This window comes from Ovis canadensis, chromosome 3, assembly GCF_042477335.2.
Source record: "Ovis canadensis isolate MfBH-ARS-UI-01 breed Bighorn chromosome 3, ARS-UI_OviCan_v2, whole genome shotgun sequence".
NCBI classification, from domain to species: domain Eukaryota; kingdom Metazoa; phylum Chordata; class Mammalia; order Artiodactyla; family Bovidae; genus Ovis; species Ovis canadensis.
Genome location: NC_091247.1, coordinates 146,237,339 through 146,252,469, shown reverse-complemented (window position 1 = coordinate 146,252,469; position 15,131 = coordinate 146,237,339). Strand labels below are relative to the sequence as shown.

The 15,131-nt window shown below is 38.6% G+C and overlaps 1 protein-coding gene across 5 annotated transcripts in view; it reads right to left on the bottom strand.

Moving 5' to 3' along the window:
* Positions 1–15,131, bottom strand: part of SCAF11 (SR-related CTD associated factor 11) — a 90,610-nt gene that overhangs the window by 13,465 nt on the left and 62,014 nt on the right. The gene's annotated exons all lie outside the window — the stretch shown is intronic.

The window sequence follows — 15,131 nt, the reverse complement described above, 5'->3', positions numbered from 1 at the left end:
ACAATACAAACGACAACTGGTCTTTCAATCTCCAGCCAAGCTTGTTTCACAAAGGCCAATCTAACTTTGTTCAAAATAAAACAGCCTAACTGGGAGGCCAAGTTCCTGCTACTGCGAGATTGTAAGTATTTTCGGTTTCTTTCGTCAGTCCAGTTGGTAATAGCCTACTTTCTACTTAATAGCATACTAAATTTTAAGTTATTATACAACAGTTGTTTGCTTTCATGCTATTACTCATCTATCACACATGTCCCACCCAGAACAGCTGTAACAAATTACATTTCATACTGGGGAGAAGACATTTTCATATTGCCAACATCCGCTGGATCATCAAAAAAGCAAGAGAGTTCCAGAAAAACATCTATTTCTGCTTTATTGACTATGCCAAAGCCTTTGCCTGTGTGGATCACAATAAACTGTGGAAAATTCTGAAAGAGATGGGAATACCAGACCACCTGACCTGCCTCTTGGGAAATCTATATGCAGGTCAGGAAGCAACAGTTAGAACTGGACATGGAACAACAGACTGGTTCCAAATAGGAAAAGGAGTACTTGTCAAGGCTGTATATTGTCACTGTTTATTTAACTTATATGCAGAGTGTATCATGAGAAATGCTGGGCTGGAAGAAGCACAAGCTGGAATCAAGATTGCTGGGAGAAATATCAACAACCTCAGATATGCAGATGACACCACCCTTATGGCAGAAAGCAAAGACGATTAGCCTCTTGATGAAAGTGAAAGAGGAGAGTTAAAAAGTTAGCTTAAACATTCAAAAAACTAAGATCATGACATCCAGTCCCATCACTTCATGGCAAATAGATGGAGAAACAGTGGAAATATTCTCCAAATATTCTTTTTGATATATCAACATTTGATGCAAGCAATGTTGCATTATCGTAACTATATAAACATTCTCAGCAAGACCATGTACTGAATTACAATTACTTTTTTTGTACAACTACTTCCTTTTCCTATGGTTAACGATGGCTTTTTCTTGTTTTCAGTTCAGTTCAGTTCAGTTGCTCAGTAGTGTCCGACTTTTGCAACCCCATGGACTGCAACACGCCAGGCCTCCCTGTCCATCACCAACTCCCAGAGTTTACCCAAACTCATGTCCATTGAGTCAATGATGCCATCCAACCATCTCATCCTCTGTCGTCCCCTTCTCCTCCTGCCCTCAATCTTTCCCAGCATCAGGGTCTTTTCAAATGAGTCAGATCTTCACATGAGGTGGCCAAAGTATTGGAGTTTCAGCTTCACCATCAGTCCTTCCAATGAAAACCCAGGACTGATCTCCTTTAGGATGGACTGGTTGGATCTCCTTGCAGTCCAAGGGACTCTCAAGAGTTTTCTCCAACATCACAGTTCAAAAGCATCAATTCTTTGCCATTCAGCTTTCTTCATAGTCCCAACTCTCACATACATACATGACTACTGGAAAAACCATAGCCTTGACTAGACGGACCTTTCTTGGCAATGTCTCTGCTTTTGAATATGCTGTCTAGGTTGGCCATAACTTTCCTTCCAAGGAGTAAGCATCTTTCAATTTCGTGGCTGCAATCATCATCTGCAGTGATTTTGGAGCCCCAAAAAATACAGTCAGCCACTATTTCTACATCTATTTGCCATGAAGTGATGGGACCAGATGCCATGATGTTAGTTTTCTGAATGTTGAGCTTTAAGCCAACTTTTTCTCTCTCCTCTTTCACTTTCATCAAGAGGCTCTTTGGTTCTTCACTTTCTGCCATAAGGGTGGTGTCATCTTGTTTTTATGTTGTATTATCTGTCATTAATTGAACCAATTCTACAACACAAGTATAGGTCTCTTAATACATTCAAACACATCAATCCATCCATCAGGTTTGCTCCTCATTCTCTTGGAAACACTTTTCCTCTGCCCTGCTCCAATGTGAACCGGTAACTCTCTAAAAGCTGCTGCTCAACTGTCATTCTGGGATTGTCCTCTCTTACAATTCCCCCTTTTCCTGGGACAGAACTCATTTTCTTATCGTTTTTTCCCTCCTTTTCTGTTTCTTTTAGGAACTCATTTTTCTGAGTCTCACATTGTTCCTTTGTTTACTTTCTCATTAAGTGACACAGACATATCCTCCACTATAATGAGAAAGGAAGTTTAAGAATGAATTTTTGAGCTCTTAATGTATTTTAAAACGTATTTATTTTGCCCTAACACTTGACTGATGGTTTGGTTGTATATCAAATTTCTAGGATAATAATTATTTTCCCCAGAATTTTCAAGGTAGTGCTCCACTGCTTCATCTGTTACTGGCAACATTCTCTTACACATGGTCTATTTTCCCTCTCTAGAAGCTCTTCAAATATATGCAGAGTCTAGAATTCTATCAGTGTAGTTCATTCCTTGTTTACAACTCATCTTCCACTTCCGTTCAACTTTTTAAACTTCAGCCATAATATTCTTAATTTCCAAAACTTTTCTTTTTTTAGTATTTTCTTACCTCATTAATGAAATATTCCTTCTCTTATCTCTGACGATATTAATTTTCAAGTAACTCCCTGTTTCCCAGTATTGGGTTTGTTCCATCAGGTTCCTTTTCTTTGTCTATGCATCCATCTCTATTACCTGCAGGCTCCCTTATCCTCTGGTGGTCCTTGACTATTTGTGGAGCACTAAGATACTGACTGAGAACAATGTGGATACGTGGTCAGTGCTTTTCAGGGGGTTTCACTGTAGGGTGATAAAGCAGAGAGACCTGGCTATTTCATTCAAAAATGTCCAAATGGCAATATCTCCAAGTCTTTTAAAGCAGGGACAGTATTCTCGAAGATATCAATACCTTCTATCGTCCACTTTGGGAACAAGCAAGACTGCAAGTGCTTTGGGAAATGATCATGGGTAGGGAGGTGAAGACCTCAACATTTGCTTCAATTTCCTTCTCTTTACTCTGTTGTGTCCTCTACCCTCATTCGTGCTGGAGTTTAATCTGATTTAATTACTCATTTAAAGAGTAAGCCTCATGTTTGCCTGGGTAGACTCCCCTTACACTATACAGCCAAAAATCTACACGATAAACTGCTCCTTTAAAAATTTTAACCAATTTTGTTTTCAGCACCACCCCATACACCTGCTTTCAGACATAACATAGGTCCCCAGACCAAAGACTAAGGTTCTACAGTGTGTGAACTGATTTGATTCTCAATGTCACTCTCCACGAGACGTCTGGGTTTCAGTTTTCTACTAAGACAGTTTACTATTAATATGCACCTCAAACAACCATTTTCAAGCCTCTATTTTGTGGACCTTTGTCATCAGCTGTCTTTTCCTTCTGTTTTGTGGCTTAAATTTTTATTCTGATTCCTTTATGGTCTTTTCTGTAGGGTTCTGAGAGGGATCAGAGAATTAAACAAGTGCTCAATGTGTTACGCTTCCTTGGAAACTTATTTTTTTTAATTTAGTATATCTGAAAAGATGTTTCAATGACAACATCTTTTTCTGCAAAACAAACCAGTATAAAAAAGGCTCTGATCTTACAGCCCAGTAGTACTTGGCAGGTACCCAATTAAGATTTGATTAATTGATTCCAAATTAACAGAGCCCTAATAACATGGATTTAGTCTGTATTTAGGGAAGCAGTCCACTAAGAAATGTCTTAAAAGGGGATACTTTTTATAAACTATATCAGTTATAAACAATTAGCCCAAACCGAAGACTATTATGTTCATTCCAAGAACAAAGTATATAAAGGAGGTATAAAAAAAAAAAGTGTGGACCTCTCAGTTATCTATCTAGTATGACTGAAGGATGAGAGTGACATTTTCTTATCAGATTTGTCAAAAGGTATGCTGTCTAACGTTTTATAAAACTTACAGTGAGACAGCACCATATTCACTAAATGAAGAAAGTAAAATTCATACAATTTTATCAGAGTCACAGATAATTTAACAGAAAAACTAACACAAAATCCAAATGGCTCAACTTCCAATAAAATTATCTATTAGGCCTGCTGGAGTTTTAACTGTTATACTAATAACTAATACTATAATTTCTAATCCAAATAAAAGAATTTAACAATTTCATACACTCTATTCATTAGTTTTAGTACAGATAATATAAACATAATAACCTAAAGGAGAAAGTCACACATCAATGTTCAAAGAACAGCCCCTCCTCACTTTGAAAAACTTGGAAAAATTAGAAACTAAACCTTACTGCTTCTGAAAGCTACTATAAAAAGACAATATTTCCTCATGAAGTTCTTTCATAAAAATAAATTTAAATTATCCTTTGGGCAACCATGGTTTCTACCCAGTCTAACTGGATAAATACATTAAAATGTACTTAATTTGCACAACTTCCCACTAATTCTACCTTCACCATACCTTTCATCTTAATTCGTTTCTCAGTTCAAAGGCCACATTTAAGAGTCCAAGGTTGCTTACTTCTTGCATGACAGGTTCATTAGTGCCCCTAAACTTTTGAGACAATTGCAAGTAACAGCTACAGATTCTCTTAATTTTCTAATGAGGCACTTTGTTAATAAAACAGTATCTAAGAAACTTCATAATTAATGCAGAAATTCAATGTTAAAACTCAAGCTCTACAGCCATTCCTGAAGCTATAAACTTTAGTCTAAGAAATAAAAACCTATTATCTATTACATTTCTGAAAGGATACACAAAATAATCAAAGTTAACTGGTCTGCTAAGTAGGGAGCAGACATTTGGCTCTTTATACCAAGCCACTAGAAAAAGACAATAATTTAAGTTATGAAGATTGTTAATTCAGTCAGTTGGGTCGCTCAGTGGTGTCCGACTCTCTGTGATCCCACGAATAGCAGCATGCCAGGCCTTCCTGTCCATCACCAACTCCCAGAGTTCACTCAAACTCATGTCCATCGAGTCAGTGATGCCATCCAGCCATCTCATCCTCTGTCATCTCCTTTTCCTCCTGCCCCCAATCCCTCCCAGCATCAGAGTCTTATCCAATGAGTCAACTCTTCACATGAGGTGGCCAGCGTACTGGAGTTTCAGCTTTAGCATCATTCCTTCCAAAGAACACCCAGGGCTGATCTCCTTCACAATGGACTGGTTGGATCTCCTTGCAGTCCAAGAGACCCTCAAGAGTCTTCTCCAACATCACAGTTCAAAAGCATCAATTCTTCGGCACTCAGCCTTCTTCACAGTCCAACTCTCACATCCATACATGACCACAGGAAAACCATAGCCTTGACTAGACGGACCTTAGTCGGCGAAGTAATGTCTCTGCTTTTGAATATGCTATCTAGGTTGGTCATAACTTTTCTTCCAAAGAGTAAGCATCTTTTAATTTCATGGCTGCAGTCACCATCTACAGTGATTTTGGAGCCCCCCAAAATAAAAACTGACACTGTTTCCACTGTTTCCCCATCTATTTCCCATGAAGTGATGGGACTGGATGCCATAATCTTTGTTTTCTGAATGGTGAGCTTTAAGCCAACTTTTTCACTCTCTTCTTTCACTTTCATCAAGAGGCTTTTTAGTTCTTCTGCACTTTCTGCCATAAGGGTGGTGTCATCTGCATATCTGAGGTTATTGATATTTCTCCCGGCAATCTTCATTCCAGCTTGTGTGTTTTCCAGCCCAGCATTTCTCATGATGTACCCTGCATAGAAGTTAAATAAGCAGGGTGACAATATACAGCCTTGACGTACTCCTTTTCCTATCTGGAACCACTATGTTGTTCCATGTCCAGTTCTAACTCTTGCTTCCTGACCTGCATACAGATTTCTCAAGAGGCAGGTCAGGTGGTCTGGTATTCCCATCTCTTTCAGAATTTTCCAGTTTATTGTGATCCACACAGTCAAAGGCTTTGGCATAGTCAATAAAGCAGAAATAGATGTTTTTCTGGAACTCTCTTGCTTTTTCCATCATCCAGTGGATGTTGGCAATTTGATCTCTGGTTCCTCTGCCTTTTCTAAACCCAGCTTGAACATCAGGAAGTTCACGGTTCATGTATTGCTGCAGCCTGGCTTGGAGAATTTTGAGCATTACTTTACTAGCATGTGAGATGAGTGCAATTGTGCGGTAGTTTGAGCATTCTTTGGCATTGCCTTTCTTTGGGATTGGAATGAAAACGGACCTCTTCCCATCCTGTGGCCACTGCTGAGTTTTCCAAATTTGCTGTAGACAACCTCAAAGTGAGAGGCTTAAGGTAAGTAACAAAATCATGCTTTAGCATTATTCTGTAGTGGGAAGAGGCAGTAGACATGGAGTAGAAGACTGGATCAAATTCTGCCTGCTCCAACTCTGTGATCTGGTCAAGATATTTAACCTCTTAAAACTGCTTTAAAATTTATAATTATGAATGATTTTGAACATTCCATAAAGTATTAAAAATCACACCTACAGAACAGATTTAACTGTTAACTTTTAGTTATTTTACTTTCATACTCATCTCTTTGTTTCCACTGTTTGTTACAGGCATAGATCAGTTACCTTTTTATTATCAGGTAGTTATAGCCAAAGAAAATCAAATACTAAGTACTTAACTACCATTACAACCTTGATAGTCTGGAAAATGCCACATAGAAACAGAATCACTATTCACAACTTTAAAACTTACTAGAAAAAAAAAAAGCTAATATACTATATGTCATTGAAGTTTATTTTAAGAAATTATTTATGTACCACTATGAGAGGATAATGGCCAATTAAACTCTCAAAGTACATTATTTTTTAATTACAGAAAATTTCAAACACAAAATAGAACATTATAATGAAATCCGATTATACCCATATCCCAGTTTCCACAATTATTAATTCACATCCACTGTTAATTTTATTACTACTATCTTAAGTAAGTTTGAAGGAAACTATAAACATCCTATCATATTCATGCATAACTATTTCAGTAGATAACTAACTTTAAAAGATGTGTTCTGTTGGGGAAGTTAGCAATAAACAAAATATATCCAATAACTCCTTATTACCAAATATCTAATGTTCAATTTTCTCCAACTGTCCATAAAGTTATCTTTTACTTTCCTTTTACAACATATTAGAATAAGGATCTAAATAATCCAGCTGTGACTGGTTCAATGTTTCTGTCATCTCTTTTAATCTACAGGTTCCCACTCCCACTTCTAAACTCCCTCCAATTTTTTGACAGAAGAAATCAGGTCATTTGTCTGTGGTCTCTATGTTTTGCTGACTTATCTCCTTGTTGTCACTTAACATGCATCTCAGTCTCTGTATGTCTGATAGCTCAGTTGGTAAAGAATCCACTTGCAATGCAGGAGATCCCGGTTTGATTCCTGGGTGAGGAAGATCTGCTGGAGAAGGGACAGACTATCCACTCCAGTATTCTTGGGCTTCCCTTGTGGTTCAGCTGGTAAAGAACCCACCTGCAATGTGGGAGACCTGTGTTCGATCCCTTAGTTGGAAAGATCCCCTGGAGAAGGGAAAGGTTACCTACTCCAGTCTTTTGGCCTGGAGAATTCCATGGACTATATACTCCATGGGGTCACAAAGAGTTGGACACAACTGTATGACTTTCACTTTCACTTACTGATCACTGCCTAAATGGTGTGATGTTCATTTACAAAATGCTGATGGCCAAATTCCATAATTTTCAATTATTTGCTGAAATATTTCTATAAGAAATGAACTTTCCTTTACTTTGATGTACATTTTCAATTACCTTCATGTATAGCTTATATAAAAAAGGCAAGGTAGATGTTTGTATCTTTCCTTTCATATACTGGTTTTAAAAATGAGTCTAAACCAACACAATGTTATAAAGCAATAATCTTCCAATTAAAAAATAAAAAGTTGAGTTAATTTCCTAGCATCCTCTAAAACAGACCAATTAGTCTGCTTATTTATTTACTGATAAGGTAGCATGATGAACTCATGAACTTTGACAAATCTGACAGGTTTCAATTACTGTCCCTTTTCACAGTTACTGAATATTATCACCTGTTTTGATGCTTTAAATTATTCCATTTTTGGCTAGAGGGAACCCAATCTATTGTTGATTCTTACTGAATCTACAGCTGATTCTTGTTCAATGTATAGTTGATGCTTGAGACTTTTTGTTATAATCCTAGCACTGCTTTGAAAGTTTCCTTGAGCTCTATTATAAAACGTTCTAGGCATATATTATTTATTTACTACCTCAAACCTGGAAACATTTATTTATTTCAAGGAACCCTGGTTCTTTTATTTGGAAAACACAAACTGGGCATCAGAACTGGGTCACAGTGTTTTCTTACCACTTAGAATTTTTCTGAATTACTGAAAAAGCCCTTTTGGACTTTGTAGTGGGTTCAAAGTGTCACCCACCCCCCCAAAAATTCATGTCCACCTGGAACCTCAGAATATGACACTTAGAAATATAGACATGGCATACACAATTAAAGATTGACATGAGATCATACTGGATTAGAGTGGGCACTAAAACCAATGAGTATGTCCTCATCAGAAACAAACAATGATACAGAGACACACAGAGCAGAAGACCATAAGAAGACAGAAGCAGAGATTCCAGAGATGCAGCTACAAGTCAAAGGATGTGAAGGACTGCCTGGAACCACCAGAAATTACGGCAAGAGGCAAGGAAAGAATCTTCCCTAGACCCCACAGAGGCAGCAAGGATCTGGCAACACCATGACTTCAGACTTCTAACCTCCAGGGGCAATCCTAAGATGGCAGAGGAATAGGATGGGGAGACCACTTTTTCCCCCACAAATTCATCAAAAGAACATTTGAACACTGAACAAATTCCACAAAACAACTTCTGAATGCTGGCAGAGGACATCAGGCACCCAGAAAGGCAGACGTCTAACCTCCAGAACAGTGAAGAAGTAAGTTTCTGTGGCCTTAACTCACCAAGTTTGTAATGAATTCCAGTAGCAGCCCAAGCAAACTAATATAGACATAAGTTTTTTTTTAACTAATAAAAATGAATATATGGGTGTATAATAAATTGGTTAAGACTTCGTAAACCTTCATTAATGCAGAATCCAATTTTTTCTAACTACTTTTCATCCCAAGTTTGTTGATAACCATTTCTCCAACAGTATCATCCTCTATGCTATCCAGAACAGTGGTGATTTGCAGAAAATATAGTCAATAAATACGCAATATCTTTGTATAGTGATGGTTGGTAAATGGACTATCATGGTGATCATTTTAAAATGTATACACATATCAAATCATTATGTACCAGGAACTAACATAGTGTGGTAGGTCAACTGTATTTCAAAAAGAAACAATCAAACTCAAAGCAGAGAGATGGCGGTGACAGGTGGTGACAGGAGGAGGAACTGATGAAGGCAGTCAAAAGGTACAAACTTCTAGTTCTAAGTTAAGTACTAAGGATGTAATGTACAAGCATGATAAATGTAATAAAATGCACAAGCATGATAAATGTAATTAACACTCCTGTATGTTATACCTGAAAGGTGTTAAGAGAGTAAATCCCAAAACTTCTCATCACAAGGAAAAAATTTTTTCTATTTCTTTAATGTTGTAACTATATGAGATGAGATGATGGATGCTTACCAAACTTTCTGTGATAATCATTTCATAATTTTCAGTTCAGTTCAGTCGCATCCGACTCTTTGCGACCCCATAGACTGCAGTACACCAGGCTTCCTCGTCTATCACCAACTCCTGGAGCTTACTCAAACTCATGCTCATTGAGTTGGTGATGCCATCAACCATCTCATCCTCTGTTGTTCCCTTCTCCTCCTGCCTTCAACCAATGCCAGCATCAGGATCTTTTTCAGTAAGTCAGTTCTTCACATCAAGTGGCCAAAGTATTGGAGCTTCAGCATCAGACCTTCTAATGAATAGTCAGGACTGATTTCCTTTAGGATGGACTGGTTGGATCTCCTTGCTGTCCAAAGGACTCTCAACAGTTTTCTCCAACACCACAGTTCAAAAGCATAGATTTTTCAGCACTCAGCTTTTTTTATAGTAGAACTCTCACATCCATACATGACTACTGGAGAAACCACAGCTCTGACTAGACAGACCTTTGTTGGCAAAGTAATGTCTCTGCTTTTTAATATGCTGTCTAGGCTGATCGTAACTTTTCTTCCAAGGAGCAAGTGTCTTTTAATTTCACAGCTGCAGTCACCATCTGCAGTGATTTTGGAGCCCCAAAAAATTGTCTGTTAATTTTCCCATTGTTTCCCAATCTAATTGCCGTGAAGTGATGGGACGGGATGCCATGATCTTCGTTTCCTGAATGTTGAGTTTTAAGCCAACATTTTCACTCCCCTCTTTCACTTTCATCAAGAGGCTCTTTAGTTCTGCTTTCTGCCATGGGGGTGGTGTCATCTGCATATCTGAGGTTATTTGATATTACTCCTGGCAATCTTGATTCCAGCTTGTGCTTCATCCAGCCCAGCATTTCACATGATGTACTTTGCACGTAAATTAAATAAGCAGGGTGACAATATATAGCCTTGACATACTCCTTTTCCGATTTGGAACCAGTCTTGTTCCACGTCCAGTTCTAACTGTTGCTTCTTGACCTGCATACAGATGTCTCAGGAGGCAGGCAAGGTGGTCTGGTATTCCCATCTCTTGAAGAATTTTCCATAGTTTGTTGTGATCCATACAGTCAAAGGCTTTGGCGTAGTCAATAAAGTAGATGTTTTTCTGGAACTCTCTTGCTTTTTTGATGATACAACAGATGCTGGCAATTTGATCTCTGGTTCCTCTGCCTTTTCTAAATCCAGCTTGAACATCTGGAAGTTCACAGTTCATGTACTGTTGAAGCCTGGCTTGGAGAATTTTGAGCATTACTTTGATAGTGTTTTAGATGAGTTCATTTGTGCAGTATTTTGAGCATTCTTTGGCATTGCCTTTGTTTGGGACTGGAATGAAAATGGACCTTTTCCAGCCCTGTGGCCTCTGCTGAATTTTCCAAATTTGCTGGCATATTGAGTGCAGCACTTTCACAGCATCATCTTTTAGGATCTGAAATAGCTCAGCTGGAGTTCTATTACCTCCACTAGCTTTGTTTGTAGTGATGCTTCCTAAGGCCCACTTGACTTCTCAATCTAGGATGTCTGGCTCTAGGTGAGTGATCACACCATCGTGATTATCTGGGTCATGAAGATCTTTTTTGTATAGTTCTGTGTATTTTTGCCACCTCTTCTTATATCTTCTGTTAGGTCCACACCATTTGACTTTCATAATGTCATTATATAGTATACCTTAAACTTACACAGTGTTGTAAATAGGAATTATATCTCAATAAAATTGGAAGAAGAAAAACAGTGGTGATTCCTCAGGAAATCCATTAAGAACTACATTATTGGTACTGGCCTTTTATACTGGTTTTGCAATTAAGTTTGTGGGTTGCAAAGGGTTGGACATGACTGAGTGACTTTCACGATGTAGAATTACCCAACTTATGACTTTCTTGGGATTGTTGGCACATGTGTCTGATGAATTTCCCCCAGTTCTCTCACTTTCAATTAGGGGTCCTAGGGGTTAAGAAAATTCCAGAATAATCTATGAATCCTTTTCCCAAGTTTTTGCTATCTATTCTCCAGATTTAAGGACAGAACTTTGTATGTTCATATAGTCACAAGCAGTGGCAACTATCCAGATGCACAGTCAACAGTGATCATACACGAAAAACAATTAGAATCTCATTTTAGCGATGTCAGAATGTGAAATTGAAACAAACAAAAAAACTGGGTTCTCAGAATTGATCAAATATGCTAAATGAGTCAGAAGACAAAAAGAAATATAACCTAAGATAGACAGCTCTAGAATTTTTCTAATAGGTTCTTGCCTTACTATCTTTTTAGAGTAACTTTTACCAAGCTATCTTCCTAAAATGGTTTCACCACATTGTAATTCAGTGAGAAAGAAACCTTTTTAATGGTATCTTTAACGGTATCTTCTTGCAGAGCATTATTCCTTACCGGGCTTTCCTGGAGGCTCAGTAGTAAAGCACCCACCTATGTAGGAGACACGAGTTCCATCCCTGATCCAGGAGGACTCCATGTGCCACGGAGCAACTAAGCCTGTGCACCACAACTACTGAGGCACACAGGCTAGCTGTGCTCTACTGCCCGGAAGCCGCAACTACTGAGCCCATGCACTGCAACAACTGAAGCCCACACGCTCTAGAGCCCATGTTCTGCAATAAGAGAAGCCATCGCAACGAGAAGCCTATGAACAGCAACTAGAGTGTAGTCCCCACTTGCTGCAACTACAGAAAAGCCTGCATGGCAATGAAAACCCAGGATAGTCAAAAATAAATAAATAAAATTATTTTTTAAAAAACTACTCTGTATAAGATAATATGCAGAAATTTCAGCTTTATTGCTCAACTCCCTATGACATCTTCAATCTTCCTCTCCAGTCTTATTTCTGATCATAGTCTTTAACATTTTTGCCTCACAATTAGACTTAGAAGCCAAGAACAAATTCACATATGAACATGAACCAATTACACTAAAACAATCTAAAGATGAAAAAGTCTTGTTTGCACACAGCATGCAAACATCCATATTTTTTCAGAGCATCTCTACTTGTTCAAAAGACAATTCTTTATTATATCACCCCAAACACTCTATCAGCCTTCCCCAACTCAGTAACTGGCAATGCCATTTTAATAGCTGCTCAGTCCAGGACTTTAGTGTCATCCTTGACCTCCTCCTTTCTCTACCTTACATCCAATCCAATAACAAAATCCTTTTAAGGAGCGTCCCTGGTGGCTCAGATGGTAAAGAATATGCCTGCAATGCAGGAGATCCAGATTCGATCCCTGGAGAAGGGAATGGCAACCCAATCCAGTCAATACTCTTGCCTGGAGAAGTCCATGGACAGAGGAGCCTGGCAGGCTACAGTCCATGGGGTAGCAAAGAGTCAGACACCACTCAATGACTAACCCTTTCACTTTCTTTCATTGAAATGCAACATTTACAGAAATGAGCCATTTCTCACCACTTCCACTAACATCTTCCTGGCCGAAGCCACCATAATATGTGGTCTCTGGAAAACACCCACTAAACTAGTCTCTCAATCCTCCAATGAAGATCTCTCCTGCCAATGAATTATCCTCCACTTAGCCAGTGATCCTTTAATAATGTTAGTCCATACTATTCCTGAAAATGTTTGCCATCTTACATAAGCCATAAATGAACACCAGAACAATGGTTTACTCCTCCTCCTCTGTCTACCTAACTCAACTGCTCTAGTCATACTGACCTCCATGCTATTTTCTGAATATAGCTTGACTGCTCCTATCTCAGGGCTTTTGCACTTGCTATTCCCCCTCCTGGAATACTCTCCCTTAAAATCTGTTTATGGCTTGACTCTTTCATCCAGATTTCTGTTCAAATATAATCTAATCCAAGAGGCTTTCTCCAATGCCTTACATAATCACCTCCAGAAGCCATCACCTTTCTCTCTCTACCCTAACTTTACTCTTCTTTAAAGCACTTACAATACCTGTCATAATACACATTTATCTCTTTATTGTCCACAAAAGGTACTCTGTTAGCTTTGTCTCTTTTGTGTAGTACTACATTTCTAAGAGTCTAGGGCTGCTTCGCATAGTTTGTTGAATGAATGAGTTCATCTCAGCTCCCCCTTGCTACCCTAGTATGTACATCTTATACTGAGTATGTGCTGAGCATGCATGCATTTAGAATTTATACCTGAATAATTTTCATTAAACCTAATAATTAAATCTAAGCTTTTTCATCAGGTGCATAGTCTATCTCAAAGCAGGAAGAAAAACTAGCTAAGAATTACTAAACTCCACAAGTAAAAAAGCAACATTATAGAAAAAAAAATCTAAATGGGTAATCAACGAGTACCCAATATCCTTCAACTCAATTCAGAGTTGTTAAGACATTCACTCATAATTACTTAAGTATTAGTACTCTTATTCTACCCACTCATAAAGTATTAAGCAATATTCTACCTTTTAGATTCAGATTTAGTGAAAGTCGCTCAGTTCTGTCCAACTCTTTGTGACCCCATGGACTATATATATAGTTCATGGAATTCTCCAAGCCAGAATACTGGAGCAGGTAGCCTTTCCCTTCTCCAGGGGACCTTCCCAACCCAGGGATTGAACCCAGGTCTTCTGCATTGCAGGTGGATTCTTTACCAGCTGAGCCACAAGGGAAGCCTTGGATATTTAGAATATTCTGCCCATGCTAAACCAAATAAATTACTTCAGGCATCCTAACATAAGAAAACATGGAATTAAGTTACAGGCCTTGGAAAATGTTAATCTTTTGGCAAGAAATTAATTTTTATCAGCTATTCAATATTTGGGCTTCCCAGGTGGTGCCAGTCATAAAGAACCTGTCTTTAAGGGACGTGGGTTTGAACCCTGGGTCAGGAAGATCCCCTGGAGAAGGGCATGGCAACCCACTCCAATATTCTTGTATGGAGAATCTCATGGACAGAGAAGCCTGGTGGGATACAATCCATAGGGTCGCAAAGAGTGAGAGACAACTGAAGCAACTTAGCACGCATGTATTCAAAAATTTAAAACTCCCAACAAACAAAAGTCTAGGACAAAGAGCCTTCTCAGATGACTACCAGCACAAAGAGTTAACATCTATCCTTCTCAAACTATTCTGAAAAACTGCAGAGGAAGTAACGCTTTCAAACCAGTACTACACAGCCAGCAACCTTCATACCAAAACACACAAGCGAAAATGAAAGTTGCTCGGTCATGTCCAACTCTTTGTGATCTCATGGACTATACAGTCCATGGAATTCTCCAGGCCAGAATACTAGAGTGGATAGCCTTTCCCTTCTCTGGGGGATCACTCCAACCCAGGGATTGAACCCAGGTCTCCTGCATTACAGGTGGATTCTTTACCAGTTGAGCTATGAGGGAAGCCCAAGAATACTGGGGTGTGTAGCCTATCCCTTCTCCAGATCTCCCCAACCCAGGAATCAAACCAGGGTTTCCTGAACTGTAGGTGGATTCTTTACTAACTGAGCTATCAACAAAGAGAGCACAAAAAAAAATTACTCCCAATATCACTGGTGAACATCCACCAAAACAATACTCAACAAAAAAGTGACTAACCAAACTCAGCAGTACTTTAAAAAGATCATATGCCACAATCAAGTGGGGTTTATCTCAGGGATAAAAGAATGGTTCAATATCCAC